Source organism: Erpetoichthys calabaricus, chromosome 1 (genome assembly GCF_900747795.2).
Source record: "Erpetoichthys calabaricus chromosome 1, fErpCal1.3, whole genome shotgun sequence".
NCBI classification, from domain to species: Eukaryota; Metazoa; Chordata; class Cladistia; order Polypteriformes; family Polypteridae; genus Erpetoichthys; species Erpetoichthys calabaricus.
Window position 1 is genome coordinate 83,445,864 of NC_041394.2, and position 7,580 is coordinate 83,453,443.

A 7,580-nucleotide genomic window follows, 5' to 3' on the forward strand; every position below is an offset into this window, starting at 1 on the left:
GAACAGCATGTTGGATCCATCCTGACTTATGTCAACATTACAGGTTGGTCGCGTCAGTCTAATAGTTTGAGGGATTTTTTTTTGGTTCAGATTGGACCTTTTAATGCCAACTGAACATCATTTGAATGCGATAGTTTACCTAAGTAGTGCTACTGACCACTTACATTTTTTCATTGCCACCGTCTGCCCATTTTCTGGCAGGATAATGCTCCATTTCATAAAACATGGATCATCTCAAGCTTATTCCACAAACATGACAGTAACTTCTGTTTACTTCAACACCCTGTACAGCCCCCAGATCTCAATCCAACCAAGCATCTTAAGATGTGAGGTGGAACAGTGTATATGTACTTAATAGCTTTTAAGACAAAAACATAGCTTGCCATTTCTTATTCACACAATGCCTTTAAAATATTGTAAAAAGTTGTAATCTGAAGGTCTCCAAGTTGCAGCTCTTAACTACATTAGTTAATAACTTTTTCCATGCTGATATACTTCTCTGAGTAAAGAAATACAATCTGATATTTGTGCATTTACCCTTAACTAACTTCCATGTATTCTCTTCTTGAAGTGTGGATTTCAAATGAACATCTGGCATCTGGCATGGCACAGTAACCTCTCCTTTCAAATGTTTACCATTTACCCCTTGTTTAAGATCAAGTGGCTCAAATTATTCAGTCTGTCTTCATGATTTATATCTTGTAGTTCTGGAATTTGTACAGCAGTTCCTCTCTGAACTTTAATTATCTCTATAATGTCCATCACACAATATTGAGATAGCAACTGCACCCAGCTATTACAAATGTCTTATATAGCTTAAGCATATACTAAACTGTCCTGATACAGCTTGACATATCACCTAACATTGTATTAGTCCTTTAACTTTATTATCCCTTTAACTTTGAGGTAAAGTATCTATTTCAGATAAGAAAGACAAGTTTCAAGGAAAGGAAGTCAGGCGTCTTATGGTAAGGTAGACATGTTTTGAGGCAAAGTTATTATACGCACTAATCATGTTGCTGGAGAATGGTACTGGTGACGTGTTGCATGTTGACTAGCACATGCAAGTAAGGTTCTTACTATACTTTGTGCATGTGACAATACTCACCTTATGAACCTATGAACTTATGAAATAAGTTGCAAAACTTTCTGGAAGAGAACAGTGAATACTGTAATCCATTTGGAGCCCCAAGTCTTTCATCAAAGGCTGACTGTCTTAAGTCAACTGTGCATCCATACAGCAAAATCTCTAGTATTAAACTAAACATCAATAGTTTACTCTATATATGGTTTGTTTTAATCAGTATTAAGACAATCAAATTTTGGTATATTATTATATACTGTTTAGACCTGCTTACTCACTGATGCTGTTTATTGTTATTTCTATGCTTACTTATCCCACCATTTTAATTTCTATATCACATTTTTTCTTTAGGTTTTCTGCTTTATTACTTTTTCATTGATGTTACTAGTGAATATTGCTCGTCCTAAAAGTCCTCCATCCTTCCTCATCTCTAATTTGCAGTACACATGCCTTCTCAAAACATTAGTGCCTTTGATGTTCAAACAAAAACATACCTGACACTAAAGGTCCCCTCTATTCAAAAAGGTTCTCAATTGCCTCATAATTCTATGCTTCTTTATCCTATAATTAGATTCAAGCCATTTGTTAAACCTGACCTCTTGAATTTTACATATACTACTAGTATGTGAGATAGGTAGGACTTTAGTAAAGACTGACTTCTCAGTTCTTTTAACAATCTTGTTAAATTTACTTTGAGAGCTGGCAGCCTACCCTTTTCATGTGTAAATCTTTCCAACCTGAACACTAGATCACTAGGTTCACCCCAGCTCTGACAGGAGGTAATTTAACCAACCAGAAATGTCCTCATCAGTGCACTAGAATTCTCTGAAAGCACCATACAAGTCACTGGTCAGTGGTAAATTTGTATTTAATTTCATTAACAAAAAGTTACTAGATATCACAACTGCCTTCTTAATATGGTGGGGTGTAAAGGTGACCCATAAGGCCTTCTAACTATCATTCAGGACGTATAAGAGTAGCCATCCAACCTTTTTCAATGGGTTCAAAACTGTTGAACATCTCGCACTACATGGTTCTCCTGGACAATGTATACCTCTACCCTTTTGCTTACTACCAACTGTGATCTCCCTATCCTGACCTCTCCCAGATTATTTTATAAGTACACACAGCTGCCTTTCTAAAGACATCATGGATGAGTTTCTCCAGTTTTCTATTACAATACAGGCTAGCCACCTCCTGAACATTACAAGCTATACTAGCTGACATTCTTCACACATGTAGGCCTCTAAGAAGCAACCTTCTGTGAATCAAGAAATCAAGCAGGACTGGCATGGGAACACCCTCATTTTTACAATTTTTGGGTGAAACCTTTTCAACCGTATTTCTATGTGATTTTAACATAAAAAAGGGTTCTTTTTATATCCTGGTGTTTCACTTTAGGTGACTATATGCCCATTAGTTACACTTTAGCATGCCTCAGGCCTTGTCCAGCTGTTACATAAGAACTATTACAGCCTGCTGTGTGCCTCGATCTGCAGTGCTGTAACTTTTAGATGCCTCTGGGCTTCTTGCCCATCTCTCTGTGTGACTCTTTGTACCAGTCATTAATGCTGACTTGATAGCCCCTGGCTATGTCTGACAACTTGGTACAATGGATTTATTAATTTATTTTTTCATTTGCGCATTAAACCTTCAGATGTCAACTAACCCTCTTTGCATTACTCTTGTGTGTCTCTTTCTAGTATGGACATCTTTACAGAGTTGCCTCCAGCTGCCCTTTTTTTAGCCAGTCTTTTTTATGATATGTTCTTTGAATAGATGTTATCAACGCTTATAAGTCCCATAAGAACACCAGAGTAGAATCACAGAAATCACTGAAAAGAATGCTCATGTACAAGAGCTTTAAGTATTTACAAAGATATAAGAAAAAGCACTGTAATGGGGATAATTGTTTCTTCTCATTCCCATACTAAGAACATAATAACATTTACATTTATTTACTGAGCAGACGCTTTTATCCAAAGCAACTCCCAAAAGAGGTAAAAATAATTGAGTAAAATTAGGTTAGGGCCTGTTTATTCAGGAAGTGTAGTAGGACAGGTAACAAAAGTTGATTGCCACAAGTGAAAAGATATGATAACTAATGATTTAAAATCATAGATTATAACTGATAAAACAATTAAACTTAAACAAAAAATTAACTAAAAATATAAAGGATCACAGAGTAAATGATTTTTTTCTATCAATTAGACATTAGATATTCAGTGAACAGATGGATCTTCAATTGTCTTTTAAATACATTAAGGTAGTCAGCAGTACGGATGGAGATGGGTAGCCCATTCTACCAACTGGGAACTACATAGGAAAAGAATCTGGAATGAGACTTGATACCACGCAGAGGCAGCATCACCAGACGCTGTTCACTGGCAGACCTACGTGGGTGAGCAGGCATACAGCACCTCACCAGTGTCTCCATATACACAGCTGCTGACCCACTGAACACTCTGTAGGCAAACATCAGGGATTTGAATTTAATGCATGCTGCTACAGGGAGCCAATGTAGTGACCTGAGGAGAGGAATGACATGTGCCCATCTCAGCTGATCAAATACTAAATTGGCCACTGCATTCTAGACCATCTGCAGCGGCATGATAACTCATGTGGGTACTCCTGCCAGAAATGTGTTGCAGTAGTCCAGGTGTGACAAGACCAAAGCCTGGACCAGAAGTTGTGCTGCATACTCTGTTAGATAAAGTCTGATCTTGCAGATGTTGTACAGTGTGAACCTACATGAATGAGAAACAGTAGAAATGTGGTCAGAAAAAGACAGCTGCTCATGAATCACTACCCCAAGGTTGCGAACTGACTTGGCAGGTGTTAGCAACAGTAAGCCAAGCCGTACAGAGATGGATAGTAGAACAGACTGGCTGGCCAGGATCACAAGAAGCTCGGTTTTTGCCAGGTTGAACTGTAGATGTTCTTCATCCAGGTTGAGATACCAGTAAGACATGTAGAGACTCTAGATGCTACCGTATTGTCCTCAGGAGGGAATGACAGATACAGCTATGTATCATCCGCATAGCACTGATAAGAGAAACAATGGGATTGGATGATGGAGCCCAGCGAGATGGTGTACAAACAGAAAAGTACAGGACCCAGCACCAATCCTTAGGCACACATGTGCATGTCTGGTGTGCCTTTGACAACTCTCCTCACCAGGACACACTGTAGACATCTGCATGAGATGTAAGACTCAAACCATCTGAGAGCAGTACCAATGATTCCAGTGTCAGATAGGGTGGCAAGAAGAATGTTGTGATTGACTGTGTCAAAGGCAGAGGAGAGATCTAACAGGATCCTCTTGAAGTTGGCCTATTAATAAAATATTACTCATTTATGAGGTAACCCTAATGTACACCTGAACTTAACTTTTTTTGAAAATGCAACATATTTTACAAAAATATGCTTATGTGAAAATGAAAAGCTTTGACCAACATCTTTGTGCTAACTCTGAATCTTTAAGCATGAAGCGTTTGATGCCCACACTAACTATTAACAATTCACTTAATCTGTCAGTATACCAATTGTAAAGTAGATAAAAACATGGATCTACTGTGGAATAGCTCGATATAAAATAAAAGTTGTTTGATTCAATGAAAACTATAAATTACAGCATCACATTTTTTCAATGTTACACTTTAGAGTGCAATATGTAATAAAATACTAAAGCTTTATTGATTAACCCTAACCTTTGTGGAAAAGACAGCATGTACAGTTTAAGAAATGCATTTGTCTGAAAAAAGGCAAATCTGTGGTTATGTGTGTGTTTATTTTATTTTTTGTAAGCATACCATTCATTTGTGCACTGAATGAATAGCTCTTCAGCATGTGCACATTGCAGTAATCAGAGCTCTTGATGATAATGAGCATAAGTGCTGTTATCTCTCATTATGTTGTTGATAATAAACCTCTAAAACCTTCCACCAGGCTCTGCAGGGCCCTAATGGCCGACTTCTGTGAAACTGATAAAACTGATAACATCTAAGCAGTGGACTGATAACAAACTGACAAGACACAGACTTGAGTGCAGATGAATATATTACACTGGTAACATTTTCTTTAATTTTTTGTCATTTTTCACCTTTGTTTGCTTTTACTGCTGTGGACATAAATAAAGATGGCCTATTGTATTACCTCACTTAACATCACCACCTTGTCCACCTTTTCCTTTATTTTTGTATATCCACTTTTACATATTTTGAACATTTTTAAAAAGTGCTGCCCTGCCCTGCCCCTTAATGGCTAAAAAAACAAATTTTAGAAACAATTTGTGAAAATGAAACAAAAAATGGGCACAATAAGGTCACAAATGCAATTCAACAAAAAAAAAAAGAGAATCTATAATAGGATGTAAGTGGTAAACTTTGAGCCAAAACCTGAAAGGAGTATTCAATGGTGGCCATTTTGAAAGTAGCCAAAGATTACAGCAGTTCCTGTGCACTGTAGCAGCATTCAGTCCCAAGGGATCTTGCATTTGTGCCCCGGCGGACTGGTCAGAGAAATATCTATTATGGCTGTTTAGTATACAACATGAGAGTGGCAGTGATTACTGCATAGTGTACAGCAGAACACTGAGAAAGCTCTAATATTTTTGGCACAGGACTTCCTGTTGGGGGGCAGCACGGTGGTGCAGTGATAGCGCTGCTGCCTCGCAGTAAGGAGACCTGGGTTCACTTTCCGCGTACTCCCTGCACGTTTGCATGTTCTCCCCGTGTCTGCGTGGGTTTCCTCCAGGTGCTTCGGTTTCCTCCCACAGTCCAAAGACATGCAGGTTAGGTGCATTGGCAATCCTAAATTGTCCCTAGTGTGTGCTTGGTGTGTGTGTGCTCTGCAGTGGACTGGTGCCCTGCCCAGGATTTGTTCCTGCCTTGCACCCTGTGTTGGCTGGGATTGGCTCCACCAGGCCCCCGTGACCCTGTGTTAGGATATAGCAGGTTGGAAAATGACTGACTGACTTCCTGTGGGCTCTCTTATCATCAGCTTTCTGCATCACTTCGGTCTCATACCTCGAGAGACCCTTCATCATCTCCTGCTTCCAGGCAATCCTGTCTGAGGCGACTGATTGCCAAATGCTGGGGTTGATGCTGAGGGCCTTGAGGTCATTCTTGCAGACATCCTTCTAGTGCATCTGGGGTCTTCCTGTTGGCCTCTTGCCAGATACCAGTTTTACAATGAAGAGGTCGTTGGGTATCTAAACACTGGCCATGCGTGAAACGTGACCCAGTCAGCACATACATATGTGCTTGAAAAAGGTGATAATGGAGGTGGTGCCTGCACTCTCTCAAAAACTGCATTGTTGTTTCTCCAAGTGACAGCGAATATACCAGAGGCAGCACATATGGAAAGAGTTGAGCCCTTGTTCTTCCTTTGTGTGTAGCATAAACATCTCACTGGCATACAGCAATGTGCTAAGGTGCTATACACCCTGACTTTGATGTTCTTTGTGAGCTTGCTGTTCCTCCATACTCTCTTAGTCAGTCTTGAATAGGCTGTAGCTGCCTTTCTGATGTACCTTTTGAACTTGCTCTCAAGTGACAGGCTGTCTGAGATTGTTGAGCCCAGCTACATGAACTCATGTCTTCTTCAGGTTGATGGTGAGAAACGTTCTTTTGCTGAAACTCCTTTCAGGCATCTGCAAAGTGGGTCATAAGTACTTATAGCTTCTGTTAAGTGTGAATGGTGACAGCTGCATTGTCAGCAAACAAGAAATCTCTGACTTGTCACTTTTGAATCTCATAGCCTTGATAATGTGAAGAAGTTCCTGCCTGATGTAGTATGGAGATAGATGCCCTCCCTGGCCCCTCCAAAAGTATATTTAAGTAAGACAGCAAAGAAGGTCCTAAACAATGTAGAAGCAAGAACATACCCTTGCTTCACCCTGCGGAGTATGTCAAAGGACTCTAAAATTGAGCTGTAAAATACGATGGTCCCCTTCATAACCATGTGGAATGACTTGATGATCCTGAGTAGCATTGGAGGGGGCAATTTTGCCAGGATCTGAAAGAGGCCGTTTCTGCTCACGAGGTCAGACACCTTAGTAAGATCAATGAAGATAAGGTATAGTGTTTTCTGCAGTTCCCTTCACTTTTCCTGCAGTTGCCTGACAGAGAAGATATGTCAATGGGGAACCATTCTGATCAAAAACTACATGGGATTTGGGGTGGACTCTATTTGGAAGCGCTTACAGTCACTTCAAGGCAACTCTAGGAAAAAGCTTCCCACAATGCTGAGAAGGGAAATGCCGCAATAGTTGTTACAATTACTCCTGTCACCCATATTCTTGTAGAGAGTGATTGACAATTTTTGCATCCTTCATGTTTTGCAGAAATACTGCCTTCTCTCCAACAATGGCAGAGGATTCTGTGCATCTCTGGAATGAGGTTACCTGTGGTGCACTTCAGGATCTGTGTTGAAATGTCATCATTTCCAGGTGTACTCCCAGAGGAATGTGCTCTGCATCAAGTTCAGTCATGGT